This window comes from Danio rerio, chromosome 12 (assembly GCF_049306965.1).
Source record: "Danio rerio strain Tuebingen ecotype United States chromosome 12, GRCz12tu, whole genome shotgun sequence".
In the NCBI taxonomy this organism is placed as follows: Eukaryota; Metazoa; Chordata; class Actinopteri; order Cypriniformes; family Danionidae; genus Danio; species Danio rerio.
Window position 1 is genome coordinate 41,832,501 of NC_133187.1, and position 20,000 is coordinate 41,852,500.

General features: G+C 34.3%; 2 long non-coding RNA genes across 2 annotated transcripts in view; one reads left to right on the forward strand and one right to left on the reverse strand.

The window, feature by feature from the left end:
- Positions 1–20,000, reverse strand: part of LOC141376863 (uncharacterized) — a 378,076-nt gene that overhangs the window by 45,516 nt on the left and 312,560 nt on the right. The window lies entirely within an intron of this gene.
- On the forward strand, positions 3,451–5,377 carry LOC141376722 (uncharacterized). Its single transcript, XR_012387720.1, has 4 exons — positions 3,451–3,778; positions 4,008–4,495; positions 4,593–4,696; positions 5,276–5,377. It is a non-coding gene; the product is annotated as an uncharacterized lncRNA (long non-coding RNA).

Below are 20,000 nucleotides of genomic sequence, written 5' to 3' on the forward strand. Positions count from 1 at the left end.
AAACATAATATGGGTGACTAAAACAAAACTTTGTGAAAACTCTGGCCAGGGTCAAGATTTTTCAAAACTCTGGGTACAATGTGCTTGTGTGGACATTACAACAGGACTTTTCCACCTTAATCTCACAAGGTAATGTAACTATTTTATGTTTTGTCAGTTTAGTGGCTAATTCGTATAAAATTCGGTGAGTCGTTGAAAAATGTATGATTTTATTAAGGATACATGGCACCCAACCCCATCCCTTAACCCAACCAGCATTGAGGTAAAGCAAATCGTACTAAATTGAACAAATGAGAACGTACAAATTCAAACGAATTAGCCACTAAATCAAAAAGTTAGGAATTGCCATGAGATAGCATAGGAGTTTTCTCCTCATGACGTCAGCATGCATGCTCTTTTCTCCTTTCTGATTGGCAAATATGGCTGGCTTTACACTAAACATGGAAGGTGCAAATGAAGCAAATTCCCCATTCTCTCGGCAAACACATTATGCATTCTGTCGTTCCTACAACAGGACGATAATCCACCTCTGTTCTCAGGTTTGCATTTTACTCACAAAAATATTTAATTCTCCATTTGGTGTGCACCCAGCATAAACTCCAGAAAAAAAAAAAAGAAAAAAAAAGACTTTTGCTGCTTGTTCAAACTACACTGTAAAGCCCAAAATGTTAAGGTAACTGTTTGAGGATACCAACTGCAAAAAAGCATTTTAGTTCAAAAATGAATCCTAATGAGTACTGTGAACTTAATCTATTTGAGTAAACAAAGCAATTTGAGCACAGTAAAAACCAATAAATAAAGAGAACTCAAACCAACTAAGTGTTGTAAAACCCAATAAGTTAAGGCAACTCAAACCGTTACTGTGAACCTACTCCATCTAAGCTAAAATAATGAGCTATTGAATGAACTCATTACTTTCAACACTGAGTCCAAAACTCTTTTCAAATGAGTAGAATAAACAATTTTGAGCTAACTAGACTCATTTCGTTCGATTAAGTTGACTGTTGGATTTTTCAGTGGGGTTTAAAATGAGCTAAAGCAACACAATTCTTATTTTTATTTATTTTTTGGTGACAATTTACTTTGTTTATGTTCAGTCTAATTGCATTTATATAAAAAAAAAAAATAAGTTAACTTAATCGATTTGTGTTGGGACAACATGAAGGAATTGTGTGGACCCAAGCCTTTTTTTACAGTGTAAAAGTGTCATTATCTCTGCCTGTTGGTTCGGCGTGCTCTTAACATTCATCACAGTGCATTTTTTACATTCTCAAGTAGAGAGTTTATATTTAAAACAAAAGCAAGGGAAACTTCATAAAGGTACCTGTATATGTGTGGACATGGCCTTAATAGTGAACTACAGCTCTTTTTAGTAAATGTTACTCCATCTTAGAGCATGTGCTGGAGTTTTACTAGAGCCAACGGCAATGCACATGAAAATTCACATCCAATTACTTGCACAGCCCTAATACTATATATATCAACCCTAATACTTACATATCGTAACATGATTTTCATCTATTAATTTTCTTTTCGGCTTAGTGCCTTTAATTATCTGGGATCGCCACAGCGGAATGAACTGCCAACTCATCCAGCATATGTTTTACGCAGAGGATGCCCTTGCAGCTGCAACCCATCATTAGGACACACTGTAAAAAATTTCCAGGTTTTCACAACAAGTTACTGTAATTTTTCACAGTAAATTACATTAGTATCCCTTCACAGTATTTAACTGAAAAATTCACAGTAATATGTTGTATTCATAATTTTATTGTGAAATTACGGCAGGTAGCATGATTACAGCAAATTACTGTGAAAAGGGCTATATCTTTTGCACGTTAGTTATAAAAATTCAAACCTTTTTTTTAACTCAACGTAGAAATTAATACAAATTAACTTTTAACAGATAATAACAATGTTATAGCCCCCAAAACGATTTGGTTACCAACATCTTTTTGGTTGCACTGCCCCTTTATTTAATTTTATACAGTTAACATAGAATAGGAAATAATATTTAATGAACATAACTGTGTGCTTAGCCAAAACATAATAAACTGGAATAAAAAGTAATTAATTAATGAAACCAAAGATTGTTAAACAGCCAACAATTATTTCAATGTCAAGGGAAATGTCTGCTTTAGACGGTTTCATGAGTATTGGGCACCTGTCATCGCCTGGAGGTCACTAATCTCAGAATATATATATATATATATATATATATATATATATATATATATATATATATATATATATATATATATATATATATATATATAAACCACAGATTAGAGTTTTAAACAACTACATTCTAGCATGAAAAACAGTTAAAACTTCATTTTCGGACGCATATAGAGCCATCGAAGACGGGGCAATTGTCCCAATGTCTAGCCTGAAGACAGGCGCCTCTCGGCGGATACATGATCAATGAGCGCCGTTACCGCCTGGAGGTCATAGATCTCCGCTACCGGCAAAACACACTTAAAATTACACACAATCTTTACTAACAATCCACAGATTTGAGTTTTGAAGAACTACATTTTCGCATGAAAAAGTGTTCAAACTTTATTTCATTACATATTAAAAGCAATATTTATAATAGTATGTGCCTTCTCATCCACCACTACAGCTTGATGCAGCTTGGTGCGAAATGAATCCTGGGAGGAAAAAATAATAATTCTCAATACACTCCAAACGAACTTTATTCTTATTGTTAAAGTCAGAGATATGTAATATTTTGAATGGCGAAGAAAATAATTAACTTTATATTTCAATCAATATATTACTTTTGCACTGCTTCGGTTCAGGACTCGTGTGACATTGAATCAGATTCAGATATTTTATCAGACGTGTTCATAAGCTCATAGTCATCAACAAGCAATTCGTTTACAAGCAGTACACGGACCAAGCAATATGATGAAATATTAATGAATTATATGTCTGCGTCTTACAATATTATACTAAAAGGAATCGTTTTCAGGCGAATTCGACTCTTTACTGTTCACTTAAAGAAGCGGAATTCGACTCTTTACTGTTCACTTAAAGAAGCCGATTCATTGAACAGAACTGACTCGACTCGACCGCAACAAGCGCCATCACCACAGACAACGCCTGCGTCGTCTCTTCACCCAACGGATTCATCCTCGGTAAGTGTTAAAATATGACTTTTGTCCGTTAAATGATTGTTGTATGTGTATTTCTGTATAGTGCATGTCACTTAACAGGAATTTACCGAGTACTTTAGTTGTACTCGCACGTACAGGGTTTAAGCCCGCCTTTTTTTTAAAACAAGAAATTAACGACGCCAGATGGTGATTGTAGTGTTTTCTGAGGTATTAGCATAACGTTAACGTTACGTGAAAAAAGAAAGGGAATTTTCTTTAATTAACTTCTTGTTAACTGCATTTTCTGTTTCAGTACAAGATTGAAGTAAAGGTGAAATGACTATAACGTTAAGGTAAGCTCTGACCTTCACTTAAGTTAACGTTACGGTTAGTCACCATCATGTAAGTTACGTTAATTTTGTTCACTGTAACGTTAACGTTAAGTTAGTTAAATAAACTAAACTCATTATGAAACAAGTCTGTTTTATTAAATGAGGCTTATAATACAATTCAGTTGTATTCTTTTAAACTAACACTAACACAGTACATATTGTATATTTCTCACTGGTGTTAATGCAGTGCTAACATTTACTAATGAGAACTAATTGTATATTGTCACTAACTGTAGATTTTATTGTTTGGTGTTCAGGTGTAACTGATAATAGCTGAAGTGTGAGGTGAGTGTTAATTCTGAGCACACAAATATAACCTAAATTCATTATCACAATCTAAACCTATATATATATATATATATATATATATATATATATATATATATATATATATATATATATATATATATATATATATATATATATATATATAGATTATGTGTGTGTGTGTGTGTGTGTGCGTGTGTTAGGTTGAGTCTTATTCTACTCTTATTATATTCATATTTTTTTGCAGCCACAGCCACTGATGTTGAAACACTGATGCTACCAATCAACCCTCGCTTGATTATTGAAGGTAATGTTGATGCCTTCCTCATTTTTATTAGATTTTTAAATGTCAGGTTTTTCACAGATTTGTTGTGAGCAGTTTCTTGTACAAACTCTTTTTCTTCTTCCAGAAGTTCCACCAGTACCTCCAGTCGTAGTAAATATTAGACAAAGATTTTTTTAAACTATAGTTTTTATTTTTATTAGCAATTTTACTGGGCATGTGTGTTTGTTTGCTTGGTTTTTAATAGGCAGAGCATGGAATGTCAACTTTGTTTCTACAAAAAAATTTAATTATTCACAAACACCTCTAATTTAGTCCTTCTTTCCCCCTTTTAGTCTTATTCCTTGGAGGGTCAAGTGGTCATGGGACCTCACCTGGATTTCACAACTGACTTAGGATCTGGTCTGAAACTAAAGTATGCTGAAGATGCCTTTTGCACTCTGGAATTAAAGGTAATAAATATTGTAACTGAGGGCTTGTTTTGGGGGGGTTAAACAAGAAATGTATAGGAGCACAAGTCATGACTCCCCTTGTCCCCTTGTTATAAAGGGCCGTGTTGCAGACACAATTTGTTTGTCTGTGCTGGAGAACAGAGGGGAAGCTGTCTTTAAAAGGATGGGGCTCTTATACCATATGTGAAGTTACCTATTCAGGTGAGTGGATTACATACAAGTCATTGCAAATGCATAAATAGTGGGAAATTTTTACTGGGCGGCACAAATTAAGTAAAACTCAAAAAACGTTGAAAAATATTTTGAATGTTTGAAAAAAACTTGATTGAAATGAATACAACACAAGTGCTGTATAACTTCAATCAAGTTTTTTTTTGCAAAATTTTCCTAATATTCAAATCATTAAAAATTAGCTTGATGCAAGAAACATCCTGCTAGTATTCAAGAGCAAGTACTGTGATGCATGTGTTAACTTTGCAATAAGTGTGAACCCAGCATTAGATTATAGTCGGTAAACAGAAGGTGTAAATCAAATCAACTGTTTTAAAATGCTCTGCCGAGGTCATTAAAACCACTATTTGTTGTTGGACTGTTCTTGATTGTGTGTTTGTGATGGAAATGTTTTTCATATGTTTTTGTTTAAATGATTGCAGTTTGACTGAGCTACAGTATTGTCAGCATGTTCAAACTGAGCTAACAGTAATTTTGCTCTGTAGTGCAGCAGTAGTGTCCCAGTAGTGTTGTATGAAGCTAACTGTTTGTCTGCCCTTTTGCTTATAGGTGCTTTTTCGGCACCAGTTTGGAGATGGAAGACAGACGAAGTCCAAGAAGCAGAGAAGACACATCAACCAACAAGTGTGTAAAATTATCAGGAAAATGATTGACCTTAATAGATGACTGCATAATTTAGCAAAAAGTTTTGTCTCTCTCTCTCATGTGTGTATGTATGTGTGTGTGTGTATATATATTTATATATATATTTATATATATATATATATATATATATATATATATATATATATATATATATATATATATATATATATATATATATATATATAAAATGAGAGAGAGCGAGCGCACTCTGAAGCACTGCTTATGCTTATGCATATGATGTCAGATTTTTTTTATTAATATGTTCTTATAGTATTTTTTGAGGCTTCACCTTCACCTTTTGAAAGTTTTCTGAAATGTTTACACAGATGTCATTAAACTGTTAAATAAATCTGTAAAATGTATGTGTGTTTGTTTTTATTTTGATTTTAGAGTCTTTTCAGATCACCCAAAAATGAAGATTCTGTCGTCATTTACGCATCCTCAGGTTGTTTGGACACAAAGAGGAATATTTAATATTTTTATTCCTGTGTTTAACAAAAAAAAATCATTTTTAACAGAGCTTGAACAACCTGAGGGTGAGTAAATCAAGATAGAATTTTCATTTTTGTGTGACCTAAATTTGCTTTGAAATTTTACAGCACCAAACTGTTAAATTACAGTAATCCGGGATATAACTGTAACTTTACAGTTAAATCAGGTATTTAAACTGCAACCTACTGCTAAATCACAGTAATCATATTGCAAATTCACAGTAAAATACAGTTAATTCCACAAGATAATACTGTGAAATCACAGTAACGGACTTTATTATCTACTGTAAAATTACAATATATGGTTGTAATTTCACAATAATTTAATGTGACAAAACCACAGTAAATTACTGTGAACTACCTCACAATAATTTACTGTGAATTTACATACAGTAATTTACTGTGAAAGTAATGCAATTATTAGCCAGTAATTTACTGTGAATTTAAGGTCAAATTTTTTACAGTGCATGTTACATGATTTTAATGGAGTTCACTTGTTAACAAAGGTTCGGCATTAGAATCACACCTCACATTGTCTCCTTAATCACTTACTCCCTAAAACTTACTCCAGGCAGACCAGCCCACTAACACTATTCTTCTCGTTCTCTCGAAACCAATCCACCCTCCCTCCGTCCCTCTATTTATCCCCCTTTTCATTAACAATTTTTGCAACCCTCTCTTCCCTCCTAGGTTAAATCGAGGAGTCCAGTCACTCTACCAACATATTACAGATATGGTAACCCACTGTGAGTCTCCGGGCATCATTGTAGCACATCCAATCAACCCACCGTTCTGTTCACTGTTTACTCTTACTTCCCTACCACCGTTCTTTTACCATCTCTTTCATCCAAACAATAAAATCTAGCTCAAAGTGTGACGATGGCCATGCTGGTGAAGACTATTTTCAAAATTGTGTAGTTCCACTGGAAATTAAATGAGCCATCATGATTTTATTAGGGCTAGAAGTCAAAGTTAAGCTTAGGTCACCACAGTGGAATGAACCACCAACTACACTGGCATGTTTTAGGCAGCAGATGCCCTTCCAGCCCAGCACTGTGCTGAGAAACACCCATTCACTCTCTCATTCACACACACACACACACACACACACACACACACACACACACACACACACACACTCACACACATTCATACACTATAACCAATTTAGTTATCCACATGGCTTTGGACTGAATGTAAATAGCAGAGCACCCGGAGGAAACCCACGGAAACACTGGGAGAACATGCAAAGTCCACACAGAAATTGCCACCTGACCCAGCCAGGACTCCAACCAGAGACGTTCTTGCTGTGAAGCGACAGTGCTAACCACTGAACCACCCTGAAAGTCAAAATCATAAACTGAAATACAACTGTATTACAGTGCAACTATTAAATAGCACCAGGGCCCCCCATAGTGGACAGAGGCGCAACTCACATATTTAGTGTGTTTGCAATTATGCGCTTTTGGCCAGATAAACCTGTTTACTGTCAGGATTAATGTGTATTAGTTCCAGGTCCACAGCTGATGAATGATTATGATGTGGATTAATCTACTGTGTGTAACTGACACATGCTGGGCTGGTCAGAGAGTTGTCATCTGCTCTCTTCACGCCACTGGGAGTTTTCATTTGAGCCTTTATGTAAAGTAGCTGGAGGGTAACGGCTTCAAATCTCATCCCAAAACACACACACACAACATCTGGAAACACTAAACACACTATTAGGCTATAAATAACAGATGCTGTGGCTACCAGGTAATGCTTTGAGGAAATTGGAACAATTTGTTGGATGTTTTAGACCTTATACACATCACTGGAAGGGCATGGGGATATTCCCCAGGGAGAAGATGATGACCCAGATTAAAAAAAAAAAAAAAAAAAAATGAAATAAAATACTATAGTACTTTATACACTACCTGACAAATGTCTTTTCATCGATACCAGTTAAAGAAAAAAAATAATAATAATCTACTTCTAGTTGACTATTTGGAACAGTGGCAGAAGGTAGATTTTTCTGATGAGTCATCTGTTGAACTGCATTCCAATCATCAAAAATACTACAGAAGACCTATTGGAACCCGAATGGGCCCAAGATTCTCACGGAAATCAGTCAAGTATGGTGAAGGAAAAATCATGGTAACAGTCAGTATGGGAGCATGTGAGAGATTTGCAGAGTGGAACATCAACAGCCTGAGGTATCAAGACATTTGTGCTGCCCATTACATTACAAACAACAGGAGAGGGCAAATTCTTCAGCAGGATAGCACTCCTTCTCATACTTCAGCCTCCACATCAAATTTCCTGAAATCAAAGTAGTTCAAGGTGCTGCAGGATTGGCCAGCCCAGTCATCAGATATGAATATTATTGAGTATGTCTGGGGTAAGATGAAGAAGGCATTGAAGATGAATCCAAAGAATCTTGATGGAATATAGTGTAAGAAGCCACTAAGTCCTGGAGTCCTGCAAGAAGTCCATTTGTTCCTAAAACTTGCATAGACAACGATACTTTTGTCAGGTAGTGTAGTTTATGCTATAATGTTTTTGAACCATGCTATATTAAAGTGTATTACTATAGTAAAGTATTTTTTTTTATAAGGGAATTAATTATTTATGCTACACTGAATCAAATGTCTAAGAAAAAAGCATGATAAAATTACAGGAAGCAAATTTATAACATATTTTATGAACTTATATCTGGCTAGCTAGAGAAGCTAGCTATGCTTATTTGTGCTAGCATGTGCTGGAATTTCTAAAAACATGCTGGGACGATGATAAACAGGCGGTAATCAAGCTAGCAACATGCTATCATGCAGAATGCTAGCAAACACGATGTACTAAACAACACACTTTTTAACAAGCATGTTAGCGATGTGCTATAACATTACCAGAAATATGCTAAACACGTTATCAACCTGTAACCAAAAACTTGTTAGCAGTATGATAAGTCATACTATATATCACCTGTAGTATCACGCAAAACATGCTATCATAGTGCTAAGTGCTAATAGATACATACTATTTGTGATAAAAAGAAAAACATGTTAGCAGCATGCTGAAAGAGTATATTTGTATATTTGTTTTTTTTTTTTTATCTGCATGACCTTCAAATCTTGGAAAAACAGCAAACCTCTGTGACTGAATTTATATTTAATAAACAAGTTGAAATGAAGCACAACAGAGCACTTTTTTTTGTTTTAGTGTCCTTTTTGATGACTGAAAGCTTCTTTTGTTTTGTCTGCCTTTGTGCTTAACAGAAGAGTACTTCAGAATGACATTGAGAACGAATAAACAATGCTGTAATTTTCATTACTCTGTGAACTGTCCCTTTAGCGAAATCGTAGCATAGCTGTTGAGAGCCTAAATGAAGGCCTCAGGGCAGTTTCCATCATCCAAAAAAATCATTCAAAACTTCCATACAGCCCATAGACCTGTAATATGCAGCGACATGGTTGATTGCACAGTTTATGTTTGTCCGTTTATGTGTTTACTGTTTGTCCTATATGTGTATATATCCTGGGGGTTCTCTAAATGTGAGTTCAGCACAGTTCATTGAACACATACATTTTAGCAGTATGGTACATGTGCCTTCACTGATGCCAGTGACCCCTTTTCAACCTGATATAAACTCAACTGGACATTTTCGCACTGGTGTTCAGCTAGATTAACCAGGGGGGTTTGCTGCTGTATTTGTTTATAAAAAAAAAAAAAAAAAAATCTATATTTTTTTACAGTGTCTAGTACCAGTAAATTGGTCCGTGATGAGGAAAATATGGCAATACTGCAAGGCAATTTGTCTAATTTCATGCCATGCCACATGACAATGACCACTGGTTTGAAAATGATAATCAGTCAGAATAACAAACATTTTAATTGTAAAACAAAATCTCAATTACAAGCATAAAGCCATAATTTTAAGGTTTTGGAGTAATTCCACAACATTATTGGCCCTTTCCACTGAGTGGTATAGCATGGTATGGTTCGGCACAATTTCATGGCCGTTTCCACTGTAATGCTGTGTTCACACCAGACGCGGAATGCGCGGATAAATTGCGCTATTCGCACGTAAATACCCACGTGAACATTTGAGTTTACTTGCTTCATACGCGTGTCAAACCCCGCTTCATTCGCGTGTCAAATTCACATCAGAACAGACGCGTATTCACATGATGGGCAGGGCTTCTGTCAGCCCGAAGACTCTAGCTTCATAGCTAAATGGCTAACATGGATTTTATGAGGAAAATAACTGTTTATGTGCTTTATGAAGACTGAAAAACAGCGTCGATACGTTTAGGGTCGTGTCTGAGTCCACTACATCCTTTCAGAGGTGCATCCAGCTCTGTGAGCTCATAAACTCCTCCAGAAACTGAACCTGGATGACGGACGCTTTCAGCGGTGCTTCTGACTGAGCCCAGCCGAGTTTGATGAACTGTTGTCGGTGAAGGCTGGAGGATTTCCCTCGGAACACAGACAACAGGTTGTACGTCACAATCACGCCCCCACAAGAGCAAGCTTCTGATTGGTTAAAGCGGCGCAAATGTACGCTAAAGTTCAGATTTTCGAATTCGAGAGATTCGCACGAAACGCTTGTTAAGTGCGTCAAGCGCGCAAAACGCTCAATTCGCACAGGCCATTCGCGCAATTTGCGTCATTCGTGCGTATCGCGCCGCAGGATGTCTATTCGCGCGTTTGCATTGACCTAACATGTAAATCACTCGTGCTTAACGCGTGTGCCACGTCTAGTGTGAACGCAGCATCAAAAGGAGTACCGAACCATAACGTACCACTTTTTCGGGACTCTTTGCAAAGGATACCAAGTGTACCAGAATGCGGAGCTAGACGTGCAGCTGAATGCTATTGGTTTACAGAGATACGTCATTCGCACAGGCAACAAGCTAGACTGAAAACTAAAGATGCGCAGAAGCGTAATAATATATACATATAATAACGAGCCATGGTCGACCCCAGCTCAAACAAACTTTGTCATCATCTAGATGAACAGCAACAGGCCAAGAAGAACAAAATCTGCTGTGACCTGTTGTTGGTTTACGAGCCCGTCTAAAAGTGCGAGTGGTTTCACTTTGTCTAGAGAGCTCGCATTCTCGTCTATATTTTAAATAATGAACTTTTTAAGATCTTACAACCTGCTCATGATCATTGAAGTCCTTTGATATCCGCTCCTGCTAGAAAGGAACAAATGTGAGAGTGAAGCATGAAAAACAAAAGCAAAGGAGAAGCGGGAAAAAACAGCAGCAAATGATGCATCTGCAACCTAAAACATGACCAAACTGCCATGTTTAACTATTATCATCACCTTCTGGATTATTATGAACTCTGAATGACGGGATTACTTTCTAACAAGAGGCTACAGGTGCTGCAGATTACAGACACAGATGAAAGGCGCTGACTGTGGGCTATATTTTTGTGTTTTTAACTTAAATAATATTTTATAATATTGTAATGAGTAATTTACAAAATAAAATATGATAAAACTACAATTTATTTAAAAAAAAAACATTAAATGTAAATCATTATAATTTTCATTAATTCATTTGTATGTATTTAATTAAAGTTTATAGCAAATTAGCTGTGAGAGTTGTCATTTGTATTTATTTATTTTATCAAATTGCAATATTATTTTTAAAACTAAATCTAACTGAAAATTACAAACATTTCATGAAAACATCTCCCATCAAAATTATTTCCCCTTTAAAGAATGGTGCTCGACATTTGTTTATTTGCAAACATAAAGGAGTTTTATTGAGGAGAATATATGTTGGCGTCTGTTTCCTAACATTTGCATGTCTGCGAGCATAACAAAGACATAAGATACAGAGGGGGCTTTGAAGCCATGTTTGCCCAATATAATTAACAATTTTAATAGATTACATCAATACATATCTAGTCCGTTGACACACGCGAGACTTAAACACACAAACAAAGACCGAGTCGACTCATCCACACCCACTAACAGTGTTATCTACATTCAAACAGGCCATAGCTGATGGAAACAAGTTTGTCCTTTTCTGTCCTTCAAACAACCCTAATAATGCCATGTAATACATTCACAACACATTTGCCACATCAAGGCTGACATTATTCACAGTTAAGATATTTTATTTATTTATTTATTTATTTTAAGGGGCAGTGCACTGATGGACGGACATAGCAATTACTATAATGAAAGGCTGTTTGGAAAAATCAACAGAAGCAATAAAGTGGGAGTGATGCACCCTGCAAATTTCGGCCTCATTTTTTTCATTGATATCAGCAGCAATGTTTATGTTTTAGCAGATCTGTCATATTCAATCTCTCATGTGACATTCAAGAGAATGAATCAAAGACCAGATGTGGTTAATATGTTAGTCTGTCATATCTGATTATTGATTCCCAGTTACCTATTTAGTATCAAAAAGCACTCTTTTGCGGGCAGTCAACTGATTAAGCTTCACTTACTTTATAAAATGAAAGAAATATAGTGTACTGTAAACAACTGTCAATCAAAAATCACAGGATTCACAAGTTTTACATTTCACAAACAATTACAATATTGGCCTATATTTTCACACAAAAAAATAAAAAATAAATAAATAAATAAATAAATAATAATAATAAAAAAATAAATAAAATGAAAATAAATATAAAAATACAAATAAATTAAATAAAATACAAATAAATATAAAAAAGATATATAAAAATTAAATGAAAAGAAATACAAATAAACATAAAATTTAAATAAAATGATATACAAATAAATATAAAAATGAAATGAAATAAAATAAATATAAAATTGAAATAAAATAAAATACAAATAAATATAAAAATGATAAATAATAAAACAAAATACGAATAAATATAAAATGAAATAAAATAAAATACAATACAAATTAATAAAAAATCAACTAAATATAAATATAAAAATAAATAAAATAAAAAATAAAATAAATATAAAAAGAGATAAATTAATCAATAAGGTGCCTCTCACGAAAGTGAAAATTAAAAAAAAAAATAATTAAAAGATTATATATATTATATATATATATATCACATAAATGTAAATTATTATTTAATGAAACTGATTTTAATAATTAGCTAATTAAATAATTATCCATTTGTATACTGTTACACAGTATAATATATTAGTTGATGTTACAGTTTTCATAATGTGTTTTGCTGATTTGCTGTTGTTTCACAAGTTCAAGGTAAAACATTTCTAACCAAGAAAGCAATTAGCTAAATTATTCCATCAGTCCATTAGCAAAGTCCGCTAAAAGCTTTAAAAGTCTCTTTGATGTTGTATTTTAATTATATGCAACCCTGAACAGGTCAAACTGTATTTTAGGACATGCAAACATTAGTTAAGTGCATGCTTACATGCTTGCATTTCTCAGATTGATTTGGATATCTTCAGATTTAATGTATGCTGCGTTCACACCGATGTGCTACACACACACATGTATGCATACGCACACAAACACACAAACACACACAGTATTAGAAAACTTGGCTCTAATCCCCAAAATGCTAATTCATTTTACATTTAAATGTTTAATTTTCTTTAAACATTAAATAATATTGTAAAATAATGTAAAATATATATATATATATATATATTTATATATATAGTATTATACTCTTTTAAGTTAAAACATAGACTACAATTTTGTACTACATATTATTTTATATGATTTAATAAATTAGGGCTGCAAGCAACTAATGATTATTTTAATAATCAATTAATCTGTCTATTATTTTTCGATTAATCAATGAATCCAATTTTTTTTTAAAAACATTCATTTCCAACACTTTATTCAAAAACAGAAAAACAATCATTAGAGAGTGCACAAACATGCTGCTCTTTGAACATCCCTGAGCTGCTATAATAATAAAATAAAAAACGTATGTAAATTAATCAGTTACTCCCCAAATACATCCAAGCAAGTGTCTGGGGAACTTAGAGAAGAGTATATTCAACTTTATAGTTACTTTCACTACGTACAGTTGAAGTCATAATTATTAGCCCCCTTCAAATGTTTTTTTCTTTTTTTTTTTTTTTTTTTATATATTTTCCAAATTATGTGTAACAGAGCAAAAAAATTTTCACTGTGTCTGATAATATTTTTTTTTCTGGGAAAAGTCTTATTTGTTATATTTCAGCTAGAATAAAAGCAGCTATTAATTTTTTAAACAAAATTTTTAACAAATTTTAAACAAAAACAGACAAAATTATTAGCCCCTTTAAGCTATATTTTTTCTCGATAGTCTACAGAACAAACCATGGTTATACAATAACTTCCCTAATTACCCTAACCTGCCTAGTTAACCTAATTAACCTAGTTTAGCCTTTAAATGTCACTTTAAGCTGTATAGAAGTGTCTTGAAAAATATCTAGTAAAATAATATTTACTGTCATCATGGCAAAGATAAAATAAATCAGTTATTAGAAATGAGTTAATAAAATTATTATGTTTAGAAATGTGTTGAACAAATCTTCTCTCCGTTAAACAGAAATTGGGGAAAAAATAAACAAGCGGTCTAATAATTTAGGGGGGCTAATAATTCTGACTTTAACTGTATATCTGATATGAATGATACACATCAGTAAATGATATTTGAATGGGTTGTTAGACTTCCATAGACATTCTTGAGTGTCTTGCAAACTTTAAATGTAATGTTTTACTAGAACTTGTGTGTATTTGCATGTCTAAAACATAAAATAAGCATTAGATGGTGAAAACACTGCATAATTTTGATAATATGTCAAGTCTTTTTCTGGCTCAGTGCCAGCCAACGCGCCAAAGCTCAGTTTAAAATTTTCAGTTGCCGCTCTAAGGGTTAACGAGTTAACGCTAACTTGTCATGCTTGTCAAGCTGAATAACGAGTAAACACTAGCACCAGGGACTTTTCGGTCCTCACTTCAAAATGGAACAAAAGTAGGATTTTTTTTTTGTGATTTACCTGCTGTTGAACTCCCTTCAGTGTGCTAGAGTGCTTTTTTTAATAATCAAACAAGTAATTTATGAAATTCTTTACCAACTCTTTTAGTAATCGATTTTTATCGATTTAATCAATTCGTTGTTGCAGCCCTATAATAAATACATGTCGGTATAAGTGTGTTTTTTTTTATTTTTACATAAATGTTAATAGTACTGAACAAGTAGAAACATTTTACCCCTAATTGCCCATACTATATAACCCACAATACTGTATATCACCAACACTTTAACTTATATTTTGATTCAAAAAGCGTTCCAAGAGAAAAATTAAAACTGACACTTTCCCTAATTATACAATGCTTCCTATGCACTTTATATAAATTTACCTTCACAAATTAATTTTGATCTGGACACCAAAATGGGATGTGTGTTACTTCAAACACACATGAAACATAAAAAATCAAATGCGACTGGAATTTTTTTAACATAAAAAAGTGACAAAATTTGATTTTTTTTTTTCTCAACATGACAATGCTGCAAAACCACGCATACAATATTTGTTTGACATGCAGTTTTCAAGCTCTTTTGATACTCATGTGGTTTTCTCTAAGGGAAATTTCATTCTCATAGGGACAAAATATAAAGAGAAATAACCAGACAGTTACACACACTCTCGAAAATAAAGGTGAGAGTCGTCACTGGGGTGGTACCTTTTCAAAAAGTACATACTTGTATGGAAAGGGTTCATTTTGGTACTTCAATATATATTAGTATATAAACATTTTAAGAGGTACACATTTGTATATGTACCCTAATATGTACCCTTGAGGTAATAATAAGGACCCTTTATGTTGCTTTCACACTTGGTTCAATTGCCTGGACCGTACCCAAGCTCAATTGTCTCCCCTTGCCACCTTATCTGTTGGTTTGTGTTTACACTGTCTTTTTTTCCTTCTGAATCCCGGTACGCTTGGGTCATAAAGCTGCTGTTTTGTTTACGGCTGTTGCTAGGTGACGGCCACGAAAGCAAAGCGCCGAAATGGAAAGACGTCTGCACATCGCGGTCATTCTGCTTTTACTGAAGCTTTTGGTTTTTCTGTGTTTGCCCTGGCTCAGTCCCGCTTGTCACTAAGGTACGAAACGTGACACACACACACAGACACACACACACACACACACACACACCCGAATATACGTTATGAAAATTATAGTTTGTTGTACAGTTGGCGGTTCACTTCCGTTGTGTGATATGCATTCACATCAGAAGTGAACTGTACCAGAGTTTGCATGAACCGTACCCCAGACCACCTCTTTCAGGCAGACTCAGATACGGTTCACAGGTGAAGACACGTTCGCACTAGCTAAACGTACCAAACTATAACGTCAAACGAACCCGGGTGCAGACCAAAAGTGCTAGTGTGAAAGCACCCTAAGTTACAAATGTACAGCTTTTAAGAAACTACTGTAACACCCCAGTAGTGGCTCTTGTATCTTTATTTCTGAAAGTGCACATCTCTATGAAAATCACGTTTTTAACAACAGTCGTGCGCTTTGTAAAACCTCACCATGCCGACTGTCATCCAAAATCAGTCCTTAGATTTTTATTACCTTGCCGGGTAATTGATAGCCAGCAGATAACCTGGTGCAGTCTGGTCATTGTAGACAGAGCTAATTAATCTCTTTCAATCCCAGCTGCAGTGCCCAGCGCGGCCCAGGGAGTTTGTGTTTCTCTCCACAATTACAGATGCCCTTCCCTGCCTTTTCAATCAATGCCTGCACCTGAAGCTGGAACCTCACACTGGGATAGGCCGGTACTATTATTTATATAACAAAGGCTGATGGGATTGATTCTCTGACCTTCATAGTGTGCTGAACCTCTGAAGCTTGTTTGGAGCATCCCGGACTTATTGGATACATACTCTAGTGAGCACAAATTCACTGTCTGGGTTCATCTGTGGAAAGGACAGGATGTGTTGATGATTTGAGTTTTTTTTTTTTTTTTGTCAATACACTCACTGGCCACTAGGGCTCTATATTACATTTTTAACTGGCACAACATCACACACACACAAAAGAAAAACATAACTATTTGAGGTACTGTCAAAACAGTGGCTATTTCTTTCAAAATACAAAAAAGTACAATTTTTAAAGGAAGGGATGGCCCCTCAAGCCCACCCCTAAACGCACCCTCAATGGAGGATGAGCAAATTACACTAAAATATACAAATGAGATACATTTTATCACAAGTTATATTTATATATAAAATACATGTTATTAAAAATGAATAAGAATTAGACACTAAAGTCATGATTGAGCATTTAATTGAAAACAACGGCAAGGTAAATGTCATTCTTTATATGACAAAAGTCAACGGGCCACCTTTTTTAATTAGTAATATATGATAGTGTAACTGCAATTTGCAAATTTAAAATTAGCTAAATAAAATTAGCAATTATTTAACATATTTAATACAGTATGCTTAAAGGGCAGGTCCAGAGAGTATTTTTAAGGCTTGGTTGTGTTTATGGGATGTAAAGCAATGTGTCCTCATGCTTCATTTGTAAAAAATCATGATATGTTTTCATATATCTTACTTTGATTATATATTGCTACACAGCTAACATGAAAACAACTGTCATATTTGCTAGTTCCTCCTAAAGCCCACCCTCAGGAGGCTCTGATTGGTAAGCTAACATATTGTGCTGTGATTCGCAGATCAGCTCCACGTCACCAGGAAGCAGCATGTCTCTACAAACATGCACTTTGCCTCTGCTGTATACCTGTACCTGTAATTATAATTAAATCTGACAAATGTCTTTCACATATAGTCAGAATAGGCATGTTTAAGTAATACGAAAGTTCTTGTACCTTTTGCGAGTTTGTTATTTGAGATGTAGAACGCATAGAAAGTGGCCGCATAGAGAGACTCTGCAGTGCTGCTGAAGATTGTGGCTGTTCACAGCAGTTTGACTGATAAATATTAATTTGTAGCTAAATTGTTAGTGGTGCCAAACAGCATTTCACATTGTTTACATTCTTGTTTACATCCTTACTTCAACATACTATTAACGCTAGAAACTGCACAACTTACAACTTGTGGCTAATGATCCACAGCTTCTTCTATCATGGTTAGAGTTGCTGCTTCTTTGAGAGATTCTGGAAGCTGACCTTTGTCAAATGCTAGCTATATATATTTTAAATAATTCTCTGAAACATAATAAAAATAAATTGAAAGCACCCCTCTCTTTGTGTCGTGTCCTTTGGAAGCCCAAATACAGAAACAGACGAAGATCTGAGGAAATAGCAGAGTTTGAATGGCATTTAGTTTTCTCTGCTATATACAACACCTCTGGCCACACCCCTTCACTGGGCAGGGTATATGTGCGTAACCTGAAGTGTTTGTAATCTCACTAGCCTGGATGTATTTTTTGTAGTTCCCAATCTTCGTTCGCTGTAGGCTTGACTATGCTATCTCTGTAAAAGCTAATCTCTCCCTTTGCATTGATCTTTGAGCGTAGTACATGCAGAGATGTTGTTTATTTTCACATAGCTACATTACACATCAATTAAGTTTAATATATGATATCGTAGTGGACCACGCCTTTAAATTCTGCTACTGATGCATGAGCAGCTTAAATGTACTTTGCACAACTTAATTATCCACAAGGCAGACAGCACATTGTTTATTTTGCATTTGGAAGATACAAAAAATGTATTGTTTACAATTATATGTTTTGTGTCCTCAGTCATTATAAATAATTCCATAATGAGTCATGGTATGCAACTACTATGTTACTATTTTTAGTATTTTAATTGTTTGTTTGTTTGCTTTTTGGTATTTTTATAACATGATAAGATTTTCCTAGATAAAAAATATATATATATATATAATAATAATAAAATAAAATAAAAAAAACGATTCAATAATAACACAGACTAATCCGGGTACTGCAAATCATCTTGACCATTTGTAAATACATAATTTATTATATATATATATATATATATATATATATATATATATATATATATATATATATATATATATATATATATATATATATATATATATATATATGCTCTTTATTGTCATTAACTACGTGTGAACTTACAATAATGAAATATTGTGTCTTGCAGGGCACCATGCTCTGTCAGTTATCTGTCTAGTGTTCATGATTGATTTAACTGATGAGCTACCTGGGGACTGAATAATAATAATAATAATAATACAAATGTGATAGTTTTAAGGTAGGTTTTAAATAGATATTTTATCTTGTCAGATTTATTCTGCAAGATAAACCAGCTGGATGTGCATTACCCCACACATTGCATACATATAGGTATTCTGGCTGTATTTAGGCACTGGTATCTTAAAAAAAAAAAAAAAAAAAAAAAAGATTAAAACATACTCAGCCTTACAGGCCACAGATCAAACTAAGCATCAGAATGAGTAGGGAAGTTTGTTCATTAGTTGTTTGTCCATAATGAACTGGTCTCAGAAACTGGGGCTGTACTGGGGTTTCCTATCACAACCCTTTCTAGGGTTTCCAGAGGAAGGTCAGAAAAAAGCAAATAACCAATGAGCGGCAGTTCTATGTAGAATTTTATATGGTGGTAGTAAACAACTTTATTCTTTCAATCAGAAAGTTTATCAGATGTTTTCTTGAGGATCTGATAACTAGGCCCACCGTCTCCTGAGATGTAAAACCAGCTTCATCTTTTTAAAGTTCACGAGTGACAGCAATACAACATTCTCTACTGAAATAAATAGATGTAAGCAAACATATTATACAGCCATATCGTTCTTCTCTAACCTCAATACACCAGACCAGACAGGACAGGTGACCGACCCATATGGTTTTTCTGTCAGGAGAATATAGGCTTCAAGTACATTTAGGACTGTTGGAGAATCAGGAGTAAATGTTATCTGATAATCTCATTGACGTGTTTCAGAGCTGCAGGGCAAGCTGGTAAATGCACACACTGATTTTTACGTCGATTAAGAAGCCGCTGATATGTAGGTAATGACCCGAGTAGTCACACGTTTTGTCTAGATCGATCTAATGATCAACTACATTGAGTTTCTTTGAGTTAAGTCAATCTCTTTAAATTATATTGCACGAAATGACAATTTTATATAAAAAGTAAACTGAAAATGAAACCCAACTCACCTGCAGAGCAAACCACTGAGACACTGTGTCGA